Source organism: Zootoca vivipara, chromosome 16 (assembly GCF_963506605.1).
Source record: "Zootoca vivipara chromosome 16, rZooViv1.1, whole genome shotgun sequence".
Classification (NCBI taxonomy): domain Eukaryota; kingdom Metazoa; phylum Chordata; class Lepidosauria; order Squamata; family Lacertidae; genus Zootoca; species Zootoca vivipara.
Window position 1 is genome coordinate 41,895,221 of NC_083291.1, and position 17,290 is coordinate 41,912,510.

At 45.0% G+C, this 17,290-nt stretch overlaps 1 protein-coding gene across 2 annotated transcripts in view; it reads left to right on the forward strand.

Moving 5' to 3' along the window:
- The first annotated feature begins 374 nt into the window (after window positions 1-374).
- The window catches only part of UBA1 (ubiquitin like modifier activating enzyme 1), a 38,878-nt gene continuing 21,962 nt past the window's right edge, over window positions 375-17,290 (forward strand). The window contains exon 1 of one of the 2 annotated variants that reach the window (XM_035140709.2): window positions 375-473. The gene's annotated coding sequence lies outside the window, so the exon portion shown is untranslated. Of the gene's footprint in view, window positions 474-16,883; window positions 17,157-17,290 lie in introns of those variants that run through there. The other variant, XM_035140708.2, reaches the window with a different exon arrangement.

The following is a 17,290-nucleotide window of genomic DNA, read 5'->3' on the forward strand; positions in this document are numbered from 1 at the left end:
CCGGCCCCCCACTCCCTCCCTCTCCGGCCACGTGCTTCTGCGTCCTCCGCGCGACATCAGGAGCCACGTGCTCCCTCGCCCCTCCAGGCGACCGGCAACTACATTTCCCAGGCAGCACCGCGGCCCCGCCCCGCTCCGCCGGCCGAGCCTAACCACCTGAGTCGCGGCGTGCAGGGGGGTTTCCCCCTCTGAGCTTCCCCTCCGTTCGTGCCCGAGCGCCCTTTCCCCTAAAGGAACACGAGAGGAGGCGAAGACCTCTAACTGGCCGCGGCGCGGTCCAGGAAATGCGGCGGGGCGCCCGGTAGCTCGGCTTTGGGGCGCTTAGGGACCCCGCCCCCCCTCGGCCCGCGTGGTCTCGTCCGGCGCTCTCCTCGCCGCGGGGGGCGACGGCGCGGAGCGTCAGAGGCGGCGGCGGCGGGAGCAGCAGCCGGAGCTGGAGCGGAGCGGGGACGCAGGCGGTGCACGGAGGGGGGGTGAGTGAGGGGGCGGGCGGCACCGAGGCCTCGCGGGGAGGGAGGGAGAAGCTCGCGGACCCCCCCCCCGACAACCACCTCCATTTGGGGCGCATTTCCCACGCGTGGGATCAGGCTGGGCGAATGGCTGCTCCAAAACCGGACATCCTCCATTGCCCTCCCCCCTCCCCTATCCCGGACCCCTCCCCCATGCGCCCCGGTCGGCACCTGTGAAGCCACCACGTAACTCAGCGCCAAGGCTCTTGCGATCGTTGTGCACGCGCCGTCCGCTTGCGTCGCGGGGTGTTCCTTCGGGGAGGGGGGGGAGCTTTCCTCTGTGCCCGCTCCGGGGGGGGGGCAAGGGCCTCCGACCTCTTTCGTGTCTCCGTGGCTGCCAGGCACTCCAAGTCAGCTTCACCTGTCAGCATAAATGACAGTGATCATTGAATCATGGAAATGTAATGTTGGAAAGGACTCTGAGGGTCTGTATTAGAATCAGAGACCACAAGGGCCATCCAGTCCACACCCCCCCCCCCGCTTAGCAGGAAACCCCACCAAAGCATTCCTGACAGATGGCTTTCAAGCCTCCGCTTAAAGACCCCCAAAGAAGGAGACTTCACCACACTCATTTCTCAAAAGTTTAATTGGTCAAGCAACATCAATAGTATTATTAAAAAGGTCCACCAGAGGTTGTATTTCCTGCGTGAACTAAGAAAATTTAAATTGCCCCAGGAAGTGTTGATCCAATTTTACAGAAGCATCATTGAAACTGTTCTGTGTAATTCTGTTACTGCTTGGTATGGTACAGCCTCCAAGACAGACAAGAAAAAGGCTCCAACGAGCTGTAAGAATTGCAGAAAGGGTAATTGGTGCTAGCTTGCCTACAATAGAGACAATCTATGCTACCAGAGTTAAGAAGAGAGCAGAGAGAATTGCAGCAGGTCCTTTACATCCCGGTCATCATCTGCTAGATTTACTCCCATCTGGACGTCGCTACAGGTCTTCATATACAAAATTGGCCAGGCACAGGAACAGTTTTCCCCCCTTGTGCCATTAAATTGTTAAATTTGTAGATGTGTAGCTGAACAGGAGGTCGATTATGGGTGGGTTTCTTTGCTTATTTGTATTGTGAGCGGAACAGTGTGTGTATGTTTACATTGCAATGTAGCCGAAACAAATTCCAAGTATGTTGGAAAATGTACTTGGCCAATAACAAATTCTTCTTCTTCTTCTTCTTCTTCTTCTTCTTCTTCTTCTTCTTCTTCTTCTTCTTCTTCTTCTTCTTCTTCTTCTTCTTCTTCTTCTCCTTGGCAGCAAATTCCACTGCCGAACAGCTCTTACTGTCAGGAAGTTCTTCCTAATGTTTAGGTGGAATCTTCTTTCTTGTAGTTTGAATCCACTGCTCCGTGTCTGCTACCCTGGAGAAGCAGAAAAAAACCTTTTCCCCTCCTCTATATGGTATCCTTTAATATATTTGAACATGGCTATCATATCACCCCTTAACCTTCTCTTCTCCAGGCTAAACATGCCCAGCTCCCTAAGCCGTTCCTCATAAGGCATCGTTTCCAGGCCTTTGGCCATTTTGGTTGCCCTCCTCTGGACACGTTCCAGCTTGTCAGTATCCTTCTTGAACTGTGGTGCCCAGAACTGGACACAGTACTCCAGGTGAGGTCTGACCAGAGCAGAATACAGTGGTACTATTACTTCCCTAGATCTAGATGCTATACTCCTATTGATGCAGCCCAGAATTGCATTGGCTTTTTTAGCTGCTACATCACACTGTTGACTCATGTCAAGTTTGTGGTCTACCAAGACTCCTAGATCCTTTTCACGTGTACAGTGGTGCCTCGCAAGCCGAAATTAATTCGTTCCGTGAGTCGCTTCGTCTTGTGATAATTTCGACTTGCAAAGCGCGGTTTGCTGCGGCAAAAAAAACAACCACAAACAAACCAAAAACCGGGTAAAAAATTCGTTTTGCGAAGTGCGGCCATAGAAAACTTCGTGAGTCACCAAAAACATTGCAAAACGCTTTCGTCTTGCGAGTTTTCCGTTGCGCAAGGCATTCGTCTTGCGAGGTACCACTGTATTGCTCTCAAGCCCAGTGTCACCCGTCCTGTATTTGTGCCTTTCATTATCATTTTTAACATTTCTCCCTGTTAAAATTCATCTTGTTTGCTTTGGCCCTGTTGTTAAGGTCATTTTGAAGTGTGATCCTGTCCTCTGGGGTATTAGCCACCCCTCCCAATTTGGTGTCATCTGCAAACTTGCTCAGGATGCCCTCAAGCCCATCATCCAAGTCATTGATAAAGTTGTTGAATAAGACTGGGCCCAAGACAGAACCCTATGGCACCCCACTAGTCACTTCTCTCCAGGATGAAGAGGAGCCATTGATGAGCACCCTTTGGGTTCTGTCAGTCAGCCAGTTCCAAATCCATTGAATGGTAACATTGTCTAGCCCGCATTTTACCAGCTTCTTTACAAGAATATCATGGGGCACCTTGTCAAAGGCCTTGCTGAAATCAAGATAGGCTACATCCACAGCATTCCCTTCATCTACCAGGCTTGTGACTCTGTCAAAAAATGAGATCAGATTAGTCTGACATGACCTATTTTTCAGAAACCCATGCTGATTTTTAGTGATCATAGCGTTCCTTTCTAGGTGCTCACAGACCGTTTGCATAATGATCTGCTCTAGAATCTTTCCTGGTATTGATGTCAGGCTGACTGGGTGGTAATTGTTTGGGTCCTCTCTTTCCCCCTTTTTGAAAATAGGGACAACATTTGCCCTCCTCCGTCTGCTGGGACCTCGCCTGTTCTCCAGGAATTCTCAAAGATTACTGCCAGTGGTTCTGAAATCACCTCTGCCAGTTCTTTTAATACTCTTGGATGTAGTTCATCTGGCCCTGGAGACTTGAATACATCTAAACTAGCCAAGAATTCTTGTACTACCTCCTTCCTTGTTCTGGGCTTTGTTTCCCCTGCTGAATCATCTGCTCCATATTCTTCAGGTCGGGCATTGTTTTCTTTTTTGGAGAAGACTGGGGCAAAGAAGGCATTGAGGAGTTCTGACCTTTCTCTGTCCCCTGTTCACATTTCACCATCTTCTCCTCTAAGTGACCCCACTGTTTCCTTGTTCTTCCTTTTGCTACGGACATACCCATAAAAGCCCTTTTTGTTGCTTTTAACCTCTCTAGCCAGCCTGAGTTCATTCTGTGCTTTAGCTTTTCTGACTTTGTCTCTACACGTGCTGGCTATATGTTTGAATTCCTCTCTGGTGATTTCCCCCTTTTTCAATGCTTTGTACATATCCCTTTTAAATCTTAACTCAGTTAAAAGTTCTTTAGATAGCCACCCTGGCTTCTTTAGGCACCCTCCATGTTTCCGTCTCATTGGTATTGCCTGAAGTTGTGCTTTTAATCTCTCCCTTTTAACAAACTCCCAACCATCATGAACACCCTTCCCTTTTATTTATTTATTTATCAAATAATATTTATTAATTTTCAAACATTTTAACACAAAAACAGAAACAGAAAAGCAAAAAAAAAAACATAAAAAAAAAACATCAATTCATTACATACCTGTGAATCCCATTTCTAGGGTTAGGAATCAGGTCTCTTTGTCAAACAGCAGGACATCAAGGCAGCCTTGTGTGCTGACATTTTTTATTTCAATCATTCACTCTCAGCTTTGGGAGGAAGGACAGAATTGGTCCAAGTAATATAGATGAGTCAGACCTGCTGACTTATATGGTTTCCCCCTTTTCTATGCTTTTTGTTTCCTTGACTTGTAAGAAGGGAGCTATTTAAGAATCTAATCTCTCTCTTTTTTAAATAATTTTTTTATTGTTTTCTCAAACACAAAGTTGCAGTATACAAACAAGAAAAATAATCCATAATAAAAACAATTCATCTTTTACATTTCTATTACTATTTACTATATACATTCTATTGTTCTGCCGAACGTAACTTCCTCCTTTTTCGGTATCGGTTTTCTAAGTTATCATCATATATATTGCGCTTTCTTCATTCATATATCATCTTCTTGATTACATTACCATATTTTGAATACATCTATATTGTATCTGTTGTAGGTTTTATGTCAATCCTGTTAGTGTCTTTATAGTCTTTCAGTACTCCTTTAGGTATTCCACAAACTTCCTCCAATCTTTTTGGAACTTCTGGTATTTTTGTTCCCTTATCCTTCCTGTCATTCTAGCTAACTCCAAATACTCCATCATTTTAACCCTCCAGTCCTCAATTGTTGGAATTTCTGTTGATTTCCATTTTTTAGCCAACACCATTCTGGCTGCTGTGGTGGCGTACATGAATAATTTTTGATCTTCTTTTTCAATTTCATTTCCCATCAGTCCTAATAAAAAACTTTCTGGCTTTTTGGGAAATGTATATTTTAACATCTTTTTAAACTCATTATAAATTAATTCCCAAAATATTTTTATGCTTTCACACTGCCACCACATATGATATATTTCTCCATCTTCTTGGTTACATTTCCAACATTTTTTATTTTTCTTCTTGTAGATCTTTGCTAACTTAACTGGTGTCAGGTACCAGCGGTACATCATTTTCATGATGTTTTCTTTTGTACACGCTGTAAACTTTATATGCTGGTTCCATAATTTATGCCACAAATCATAATCAATGTTACGTATAACCAAAGTCTGCTGCCCATTTGATCATCACCTCCTTCGTCCACTTATCCTTGGTGTTCCACTCTAATATAAGATCATACATTTTTGACAACAGTTTGTATTTCCCCTCCACCAATTCTATTTGGAATTTAGATTTAATGTTTTCAAATCCATTAGTTCTTTTATCTTCTTTAAACAAATCGTTAATCTGGTGGTACTGTAACCATCCCATTACTCTCCCTTGTAATTGCTCAAAAGAATTTTGGGGGGTCAGCCAGATTCCTAGGTATTTTGTTTTTTTCACCACCATAATACCAAAATTTTCCTGTAAGTCATCCTTTTCTTTTTTTACTTAAATTATTCACAATAATTTTGGTCTTAGCTGTATTTAATTTGAAGCCTGCCAGCCTCCCAAACTCCTCCATTTCTTTCATCATTTCCTTTATGCTATTCTGTGGATCTTCCAGCGTTATTATGAGATTGTCGGCAAAGCCCTTTGTTTATACTCTTTTGCTCCAACTCTTATTCCCTTTATATCATTGTTCTCCCTTATGCTATTCATCAAAACCTCCAGCACCATTATAAACTAACGGTGATAGTGGGCACCCCTGCCTGGTGCCCAAGATTCTAATCTCAAGAGACTCTAACAACTTCTCCAAGGTAAAGGGACCCCTGACTATTAGGTCCAGTCGTGACCAACTCTGGTGTTGCGGCGCTCATCTCGCTTTATTGGCTGAGGGAGCCGGCGTACAGCTTCCAGGTCATGTGGCCAGCATGACAAAGCAGCGCACGGAAACGCCATTTACCTTCCCGCTTGGAGCGATACCTATTTATCTACTTGCACTTTGACATGCTTTCGAACTGCTAGGTTGGTAGGAACTGGGACAGAGCAACCCCATCGCAGGGATTTGAACCGCCGACCTTCTGATCAGCAAGCCCTAGGCTCTGTGGTTTAACCTACAGCGCCACCTGCGTCCCAACAGCGTCTCTAGGGATGGGCTAAAGTGGCATAGTATCTGTAAGCAGGCTCCCGTTCTTGAACAACTACCTAGATGCATTCGTAGTCTAGTGCCTTTTGCTCCTGAAATAGTTTTTGTTTACTTTGTTTCCCTGAAATTTTATAAACTGGACCTTGAATTCCCCCCTTCAAATATAGGGGACTGCTCATTGAATAAAGGTGTTAGTTTTTAAAAGTTGTCTAGGTAATGAAAAGTCAAAGAATCAACTTAATTTTCATATTTATAAATATAATTGTTTGTAAATATAGGTGCCCATTTTGATAACATTAAGGGAAGGAATGCAAATGCAATACCACTTTTAATGTTCTCTCTGTTACAGTAGCATTAATTATAATTGAGAGTTATATCATTTTTCAGCATCTAAAGTGCTTCATATACATTATCTTGGTCATCCTTACAACAGCCCTGGCAAGGCAATAATATTCCCATACGGCAGATAGTTGGAGGGAGGAATGCCAGTGAGGTTACATTTGAACTGAAGACTTCCCATGCAGAGCAAAAATATAAAAATGGTGCCCATCAGCTTCAATCCTGACAACCAATAACTTTTCGAATTGCGTCACACGTGTGCGCAGATGCAGCGCTGCAGGTTGCGAATGTGCCTCCCGCACGGATCACGTTTGCAACCCGAGGTATGACTGTACATTGTGTTGTGTGTGGCCTTAAAATTTGGCAGCTTTAGGCCCCTGAGTTAGATCTGCTCCCTTGAGGAATGTCACCTTGAGGCAAAAAGGGGCACTGTGGCAAAAGTACCTGTTGAGAGGCCCAGGCCCATCTTGCCTCAAAGTGGATCTGCAGCAACAAGTGCTTTTTCCTGGGTGACCTGCCCGTTGCTGGAGAATTCCATGTCAGGTTTGGGATACAAACAACTCCCTAAAATGCTCTCTTTGCCTAGCCATGTTGGGAAAATATTAATTGTTCCAGACACTAAATTCAAGGTGCAAAAGTCAGCAATATTTGTGTCCTACAAGTTTAGGGGATGCGGGTTAAACCAGAGCCTAGGGCTTGCCAAACAGAAAGTCGGCGGTTTGAATCCCTGCGACGGGACGAGCTCCCGTTGCTTGGTCCCAGCTCCTGCCAACCTAGCAGTTTGAAAGCAGTTCGAAAGCACCTCAAAGTGCAAGTAGATAAATAGGTACCGCTACAGCAGGAAGGTAAACGGTGTTTCCGTGTGCTGCTCTGGTTCGCCAGAAGCGGCTTTGTCATGCTGGCCACATGGCCTGGAAGCTGTACGCTGGCTCCCTTGGCCAATATCACGAGATGAGCTCCTCAACCCCAGAGTCGGTCAAGACTGGACCTAATGGTCAGGGGTCCCTTTACCTTTACAAGTTTGTGATTCTGTGCAGCATTTGAATTCTTACTTTTTTTAAGAATTATTATGCTGCATACGTATCAGAGTATCCAGTATAGATCTTGAAAACAACTTCAGATATGTTCTTTTCTCCTCAACCCTGCAAAAAACCCTTGTGGAAAATGCCCTGAAATCATTTTAGTTCACAGGGAAAGAGTCCTCATCAAATTCCATTAACTCCGACTCTGATGAGACACTAACAATGCTTGACAAAAAAAATTCTCACACTGTTCCCTTTGTTAATGAGCAAAAAGCCCCACTCAGCCTCCCTTGGGCCACTTTTCTTTCTTCCCCTGCACAAACATGCATTAACCCAGGTCATTCCCCACACAGAAATTTAGCTTTTTTCTTACTGGCAGCTGGGAATGGGTAAATACTTCTGGTCCAGCAACAGAAATTCTTGATCATCATAACCATCTCTAATGGTTGCTTAGCCCCAATTGCTGTTTGAGAGAGTCGGACAAATCCAGCTGAGTCTGGAGTCTGATACTTTAGGGCAGGGGAGAGGAACCTGTGACCCTCCAGACATTGCTGGACCTCAGTTCCCATGAGCCCCAGGCAGCCAACTAGGGCAATATCTGGTTTCCAGCATCACAATATATAACCAGCTAAAAATCACTGTATCTCGATATATCATGATATATATCTGCGGTGGCGAAGGGCCCTGCAGGGTCTCCCCGTGGCATCAGAGGGCCTTGCTGGGCCTCCCCATAGCGGTGGAGGGCCTTAAATTGTAAGGAAGTAGTAGGTTTAATAAAAATATTAAATAAACTTCCATATAATATATTTAATATATTTTCAACTAATTTAAGAGTAGTTTAAGTGATTTACTCTTCAAGTTGCATATCCTTCCCCAACTCTGAGGTCTAAGTGGAATCTGTGCATGCAGAAGCCCCACTGAGCTAAACTAAACTTACTTCTACTTTCCTGGGAATAAGCCCCATTGAATTCAGGAGGGCTTACTTCTGAGTAGACAAGAATTTGTTTTCACTGCTTACCGAAAAACACCCTCCCCATCATTTTCACACAGTACCCAACCTCCCATTTCAGCATAAGGCAGCCACTCCATCCCCCCCCAAGGGCTCCCAAAAGCTCTCATCCCACCAATATCTCCCTTTTTATCAAAGGGAGGGAGAGAGGGAAGCAAGCAAAAAGAAGTCTCTTTTAAATTTAAAGAACACCCTTTTTAATATGGAAGAAAGCTATTTAGGGGGAACCAACAACATAAACACTACCAAAGAATAAAAATAGAAGCTCTTCCTCCTAGATTTTTCAAGGTGCGGGGGAGTGTGAGGAAGAAAGAAGTGCTTTGTTTGTTTATCTGGGGTGGGGGTGGGGGTCCTTTCATAAAATTCCCTTCAATTCCAATTTTCTCCAATGCTTTTTTCATGAAATCCCAAGCCAGATTATAAAATGCTTTCTCAGCATCCAAAAAGATAAATGCTACCTTCTGACTTGGGTTGCAGTCTAGATATTCAATTGCATTCAGAAAAATCCTCATATTATTGGCCATCTTTCTTTTTGGCAGGAAGCCTTGTTGTTCTCTTCCAATTATTCTATTCAGAATTTCTTTTAACCTTTCTGCTAGGATTGCGGCAAAGATCTTATAATCTGAATTTAAGAGAGAAATAGGTCTAAAATTCCCTACCTGGTCCTTCCTTGCATCACCTTTCGGAATAAGAACTATAAATGCCTGCTGCCAAGATTCGGGGAACACTCCCTTTTCTAAGATCCCATTAATTAATTTTTTGATGAATTTCCATTAATTCTTCCTTAAATATCTTATAATGTTGGCTTGATAGCCCATCTGGGCCTGTGGATTTTCCCTGCTTTAATTTATTTATGGTTCCTATAATTTCTTGTTCTGTTATTGATTTATTTAGGGCTTTTTTCCCTCCTCTGTTATATTGACCAAATTATGTTTCTCAAGATATTTCTCTATTTTCTTATCACTTATTTCTTCCTTCTTATATAATTTCCTATAATATTTTATGAAACATTTTTGTATATCTTCCCCTTTTGTCCAATTTTTATCCCCTTCCCTAATATTTGTAATTAACCTATTTTCTTGCTTTTTCCTTAATTGCCAAGCTAACAATCGTCCAATTCCCCCCCCCAGATTCAAATGTTTTTTGCTTTAGCCATTTTATTTTATTTTCCAATTCACTACCTTATCAATGTAGATAGCTCATTCTGAAGAATTTTAATCTGCCTTACCGTTTTTATATCTTTTGGATTTCCCCCCAATTCTTTTTCTTTTTCCTCAATTTCCTTTTCAATCCTAAGCACCTTTTCTCTTCTCTTTCTGTTAATTCTACTTTTCTGCTGTATATAGATACCTCTTAGAAAAGCCTTGCTCGCCTCCCAAACTGTTGTTATATCTGTATCCTCTTGCAGATGTATTTGGAAAAAATCTCTTAACAATTTTTTAACTTTTGAAACAAACAATTCATCATTCAGTATTCTCTCATCCTTCCCATTTTCCTGTCCTTATCTTTCAGCTTTACCATCACTGGGTTATGGCCCGTTATCGATTTCGGTAGTATGTCACACTTCGTTACCTTTATTAATAATTTCATGGATAACCACATCATGTCTATCCTTGCCGCCGATTTTTTTGATCCTGAATAGTGGGTATATCTTCTTTCTTTAGGGTTATTTAACCTCCAGTTATCTTTTAATTCAAAATTCTCTACTACATATCCAAAATCTTTTGGTAATTCCCCTCTATTTTTCTTCCCTTTGCTTATTCTATCGAGATTCGAATCTATTACTCCATTAAAATCTCCTGCCAGGATGATTTCTTCCTCCTCTATCGCACCTCCCATTTGGTCCCCCAATTTTTTTGGGGAAAAAATGACTTACACCCGTTGGGCGCATAAATATCAATAACGACCAAATTGCCTCCTGGCAAATATAATCTTGCACAGAGTTTTTTTAGACTTCTCCCCGTAAATTTTTGTACACTGTAAGGAATCCACGAGCTACCAGGATCAGCCAGGGATCTACCAATAGATCGTGATCTACTCGTTGGACATCCCTGTTCTAAGCCAAAGGACATTTTTGTTACCTAAATTATAAAATGACCTTCCCTCCACAGTCAGTATTATCCAGAAACAGAAGAAACCATTTTTAAAAATCTGCCTCTCCCCTTCGCCCCAAGCAGTCTGGCCAGTGGTACCCCAGCGTAGGTTATTGGGAAAGGGTTGTGGGGAACCCTGAGCTTGTCTGCTCACCACACATTGGAACAAATGACAGGTTTGTGTTCCATATGGACTCTGGGAACTGTAGTTCTCACCAAAGCAGGACAAGGGCTGCTTATGAGAGTGCCCTTGATTACCAGTCACTTAAAGTTTAAATCAAGGTGATAAGTTTCTGAAAGACCAATAGCAGCTGATTATGACCTTCCGTTTTTATCTCCATGGTCTTCGGAGAACTGAAGGTTTGCACAGATTGAAACTGCCTTTCAAATCAGCTTGCTTCTCGATTTGGTATTGTGCATTTCCAAACATAGATAAGTTTCTTTCACGTGCTGCAGATGTTTGAGGAACCTAACAGTAAACTGGAACTGTAATTATCTAAAATGGAGTAAAGGGCAATCAAAACTACATTTTAAAAGGAGAAAATATTTCATGAGAGGGTTTCCTTGCACATTTTTTCTGGAATTCCCAATTGGAAGAATTTGGGGAGAATTTTTGAGTCAGGATCTCTGACAATGCCCCAAGCTTTGCCTTAATCGCCAGCTTTCCTCTTCACCCCACAGATTGCAAGAGTGAAGGCAGCGCTGGACCTAGAGGGAAGCCCAAAGGGGCTCTAGGGACGGCCATTTGGGGGCCAGAAGGCTCTGCTGCAGGTGTGAACAATCTTTGGCTTCCAGGTGTTGCTGAACTACAATACCCAGAAGATCCAGCCAGTGTGGCCAGTAATCAGGAAGTATGGGATTTGTAATCCAACTCCATCAGGAGAGCCAAAGGTTTCCCACACCTGCTCTATTGCCAAGGGCTTCCTTGGAAGGAGGAAGAAAATCCAGCGGCAAACACTGATCCAGCAAGTGACCAGGAAGAGGAGGAGCTGCCTCAGGGCCTGATCCCGAACTCCCTGCTTCAGCTCCCACATGTTCTGCTCATGGAGACTATGCAGGAGGCGAAGCGGCTTCTCCCCCTTTTGCATAGGGTTGCCAGACTCAAGAGAGGACAGGACTTCTGTGCCTTTAATTGCCCTGCTCCCTTTTGAGTCTGGAAACCTTAAAGAGAAACCAGCAGACCCTTTGTTTCATTTCCAAGCAAAGGGTCTGCTGGTTTCTCTTTAAGGTTTCCAGACTCAAAAGAGAGCAGGGCAATTAAAGGCACAGAAGTCCTGTCCTCTACTGAGTCTGGCAACCCTACTTTTGCATTCTGGGTGTTCCCATCTCTGCACAACGCAGCTTTTCAGGGCTGCCATGGCTCACATCTTAGGAACTGTGACATGGCTTTTCATGGACATCTGACCTGGGAAGCTGGTGGGTCTATGTCGGGGGTCATCAACGTTTTCTGACCACTGGGCACATTTTGAATTTAAGGGAAGTGGTGTGGGGGTGTGGCATAACACAAAATGGCTGGCATGAGGGCAGGGTTTAGCACAAAATGGTTGCCACAAGCAAAATAGGGGGGAAAGATTTTTAAAAAGACATTGAAATGGTGTGGACATGCCCCCCAGTAGCTGCCCCATCCTTTGGTTGGCAGGGGGCACCTATATCAGACACCACTGTATTCCCTCACAGAGCGATGCTGTTTGCACCTCTCCTGTGTTCAGAAGGGGTGAGTGGGTGGGAGCCCAATCCTGGCACCCAGTCAGTTGAGGACATGTTTAAGGGAATGTTCAACAGGGCTGTTTTTCAAGAAAAAGAGGTCATACCCTCCAACGCCCGGTAAGAAAAATCCGGGATCAGCAGCGGTGCAGCACTGGAAGCCGCTTCTACGCATGTCTGGACATGTGTAGAAGCAAATTCCGGTGCCGGCGCTGCCCAATTTCAGGTGCCCAGACATGGGCAGAGCAGCACCCGAAATCGGTTCTGCGCATGTCAAGACATGCACAGAAGGAGCCTCCCTGGCAGGTAGGAAGTCCGGGGGATTTACGGGATTTTTCTCTATTCAGGATAACAGCGGGAAATGGGTTTAAATACGGGAGACTTGGAAGCTATGAAAGAGGTGCTGGAACTCACCAGGATTTCCTCTCTCATTCCCTTAGGATGGCAATGGCAGTTAAACAAATGCACTGAGTGTAGGCGAGGCCAAGCAAGTGAAAACAGAAAAGCAGCCTCTTGAGGCTTGTGGAGTTTTGAGGGGATATTTACAAGGCCTTTCATGGGTCCCAGTGTATGTGACACCTATTTAGTGGACAGGGAAGGGCTACTCAGATTGAGAACCAGAGAGAGATGGGAATGCAAAACACCTAGCAGCATGTTAAGATTGGTATTGAATAGGAAGGCAAGGCGGGGTTTAACATTGCCACCCAGGAAGTGGTGTTGCATGCTCTAAATCTGGGATTTGAATGAGCTTTGTCTCCAAATAAGCTTAGCCTGAATTATGTTGACGACAATGTCCCTATATGGCACTTGAGGGTGCAGACCCACAGCAAGTGAATCGGAGCACTGTGCTGGGTTGCAATGTTGGAATAGTCACTGCGCCCTCACAGTGCTATAGTGCAAGACATCATTTTATACACACCCACCCACTGCATAGCTGCCAAGTTATCCCTTTTTTTAAGGGAAATTCCCTTATGCTGAATAGGCTTCCTCGCGAGAAAAGGGAAAACTTGGCAGCTATGCCACTCACCCCACTGTATACCCGGAGGTCTCAGGGCGGTTCACATAACCCCCCTCCCTGCATTAATCCAGAGGCAGCCATTTCTCATTCCTTGCAGTTCACATCTAACCTCAGCCTTGACTCCCTTGGTGATCTTTGGCAAACCTTTACCCTTCTTTTTCAAATCTCACCCCCCCCCCTCCCAAAGAAGTCCAAGTGACCACTGAAAAAACTTTTTCTTTTTTTAAACAAACCAAATATCTTCAATGTTAATATTAATCAATCTATATTAATATTTCAAGAGTGCCCGCAACAATGTCTCTCAGCACTGCCCAATGCCTGAGCAAATAGGAGCGTTTTAAAATTCCACTTAAATGTCAGTAACAAGGAAGAGAGATTAACCTCACCAGAGAGGGCATTCTATAAGTGGGGGACCACTACCAAAAAGGCTCTGTCCTGGGTTGGCATGCGACAGGCAGCCATCAGCCCCACCCACACGACCTCCGCTGCCAGGTGGGGAGTGCAAAGCAAGATGACATTGGAGGTATTTGGGTTGCAGGCCATCGAGAGCTCTGTGCGCTAGTTTTTTTTAACTGCAATTCACCGTGGTGCATGCTTATACTTCTTGCATGCATATTGTGCTTTCAGGCCTCTGTATCCAAACACACCACAAGTGTAAGAGGCCGCCTTTTGGGTGTCTGTTAATTTGAGGAATGTTAATCCTTGGGCAAATACTTCTGTGCTTTTCTCAAGAGGCTGGTGTGCACTAAACAGGTGTCCCAAAAGCTGAATTCTGTGACAAGTGTGTTGTGCTAATTTGCCTACTTTGTTTTTTGTTAACTATTTTTATGTTAGGCATAAAAGGGGAATACTGCTTAAGCTCAGCTCTGAATAGGAGGGGCTGTAACTCAGTGGGAGACCTCATACTTTGCATGCAGAAGATCTCTGGTTAAATCCTTGCCATCTCCAGTTAAAGGATCTCAAGCAGAAGGGCAAATCAGCACTCCACTCTGCATCAGGTGGGCCAGTGGTAGCAGCTAGGGCTGGATAGTTGACTGTTCAAGATAGATTGGGTCAAGTGAAGCGCAAGTATTTTTAAGGCATTTAAGTTGTGGGGAAACATGAGGTTTGATACTAATGCTAACTAATAGAAAAGTGCTACCGTACCTTATTTAATAATTCATTACTTTTTTTTAAAAAAAGTTATTTTAAAAATTACATCCTTCCCCCAAAGAACCTCAAGCAACATTCATTGTTCTCCTAACCCCTTTTATCTTCACAACAAGCCTGTGAGGCAGGTTAGGTTGAGAGATGGTGACTGATCCAGGGTCAAAGCAGCCCTTTAAAAGGGGCTTTTTCAGTTGGCACTTTGAACAGGGTTTCTCAAACGCTTTCAGTCAGCTGCAAACTCCCTGGAGGGCAGGTGGGCTTGGCCTGGCTTGGCCTAATGAGGTCTAGAGGCTGGAGGTTCACTGACTGAGCAATGGCTCTTTAGGGTTTCAGGTGGGTTTTCCCCAGGGCTGCCTGGAGATGCCTGCACTTCAGAGCAGATGCTCTACCGCTATGACTCTTCCTCAAAGGAAGATGCCACTCTATAAATGAAGCTAGATTGGCATGCACGCGGAGAAGGGCATTCTCACAATTGCAAAATGAAATGCCATGGCTCATCTGGCAAGCCCCCTCCTGGGTAGGTTTTAAGACCTGCCTTTAGCAGCTACTTTAACCTGACTTGCAGAACTCCACAATTTTTGCCAGATTTTGCTGGGTTGGCATTGGTTTCGGTATTATTTTGAAATAGTGTTTTGATATTTTGTGGTGGTTTATGGTCTTAGATTGTGGCTTGTAAACAGCTTTGGGAAGAATTTTTCCTGAAATGGCATATAGGTATATAATTCAAGAGTGCATTTCTGCCCTGGATCATAGGGCTCTCATAGCACAATTCTATACATGTTTACTTAGAAGTAAGTCCAACTGAGTCCAGTAGGGCCTATTTCCAAGAAAGGGAATACAAGCCTTCAGCTTCATTTAACTGATCTTCATGCTCCGAAGTCTGGTCTCAAATTCGTTAGATTTATATCCTGCCTTCTCAAAGGAGTGATGAAAGTTAGAGCACGTATAGTGGTATTGCTCACTGGAGATTAGATCTTCCTACCGGTAGTTCCGTTGATTATATGGACTTTTCTAGCACTGGGAGGGCACCTCCAGAACAGGACTATATAGCCACAATATAGCACGATGGCTGCTAGATTATTCCAGGAGAAAGAATTTAATGTGGATCTGATCCTCACTCTGCAAATCTGATTGGGCCAGATTTGGAGGCTTCAGTGGATGTTGTTGGATGAATCTTAGACAGATTGTGAGTAACAGGGCCCAGGAAGAGCACATGACGTAGGTGTGCATCAGGTCAGTCTTTGGATGAAAGAAGCACCCCATTAATGAAGATGGACCAGAGGTTAATGGATACCACGGATAAGGGTCCTATGCTCATCAGCTTTATAGTCCTGTCCTCTGGATTTTTGTCCCATGTTTTGCAACATTCTGCAGCAGTGAGTTCCAACGAGCATTCATTTATTGTTGATAGAAGTTTTGTTTTATTTTTGCCTGCTTGTGCTCCAAAATATTTTGGAATTGCAAGTAGTTGACCCATTGGCCCAAGAGAATAAAAGGCACAAAATGGGTACCGGTATGTATTTGGTTGCAGCTGCTCTGCTTTTTCTGTTTTGAGCACCAGCCTTTTATTGATATTGAGCATATTTAATCATCATCATCATCTCATTATTATTATTATTTCTACCCTGCCCATTTAAATTTGGGAGTTTATTCCTTGGGAACAGTTTGACTCTTAATTGCATTGTCGAGCTTTCAATTAGTCCTTGCAGACACTAATTCTGCAGGAAAGGAATTCTGCAGGAAAGGAAGATTGGCACAAAGAGTTTTAAGTGCCCCATTCTTTCTGGCTGCACCACCTTGGTTTTGTATATTCCAGAGGAGTAGCTGTTGTATTGGTCTCTTGCGGCAAGAATAATGTGGGATCCAGGGACTCATTCAAAACTAACAAATGCCTTTTTGTATGAGGACTTAGGAGTTGGTGACTGTGTCAACGATGAATCATGGCATTGTAGAGTTAGAAGGGACCCCAGGGTCATCCAGTCCAACCCCTTGCAGTGACAGATGGCCACCCAAGCTCTGCTTAAAAACCTCCTAGGAAGGAGAGGCCACTGTTCTTCCTAAGCATTTTCCACACTGTGCGATGTCCTTGACAGAAGGGAGAGGGGACAGGTCCCTGCCCTGAGCAGCTTGCAGTCCAGGGCTCACCTGCTAATGAAGGGAGGAATATGATTTAAGCAGCCAGCCATCATGTGGGCTGAGACCTTGAGCTGCATCCTGTGCATTCCGGACAAAGTGCATTCCAGCCTCGGCAAAGAGCCGCTTTCAGGCTGGACCCCGAGGACTCCTTCCCTGCCCAGATTCACTCGCGCGCGCAGCCGCGGTCCGGCCTCTGTGTGAAGCCCAGGGGCGGGGCCACAGAAACGGAAAGCTCCGCCCCGCTTCCCGGAGCCGGGAGGGCGGGGCTTCCCTTGCCTGGGGCTTTCATCATAAAAGGAGGCAGGTCTCCAGGTCAGGGGGCGGGGCCCGGCGATCGACCGCCTTCCCACCTCAGCCTATCCGGGCTCGCGGTACCTGTGAGGGGCGCAGGCCTAACCCAATGGGGTCGCTCCGAGGGCCGGGCGGGGCTCTGTGCGGCTTGGAAGGGAGCGGAGCGGCGCTGAGAAGGTTTTTGTTCCGGGCCCGGCCGCCGCCATCTTGTGTCCGAGCGGGTCGGAGGAGGAGGAAGCGGCAGCATCGCGGAGCAGTGACTCGGCAGCAGCAGCGGCCGCGGCGGGGCCTGACACAGCCTCATTGGTAACGGCGGGGGGGGCACTCTCTCGGCTTCCTCGCTCATTTCCATAGAAACAGAACCCTCCCAAGGATGCCTGTCGCCATAGAAACAAGGACTCTTCCCCCCCCGGGCTCCCCCCTCTCAGCCGACCTGGCCT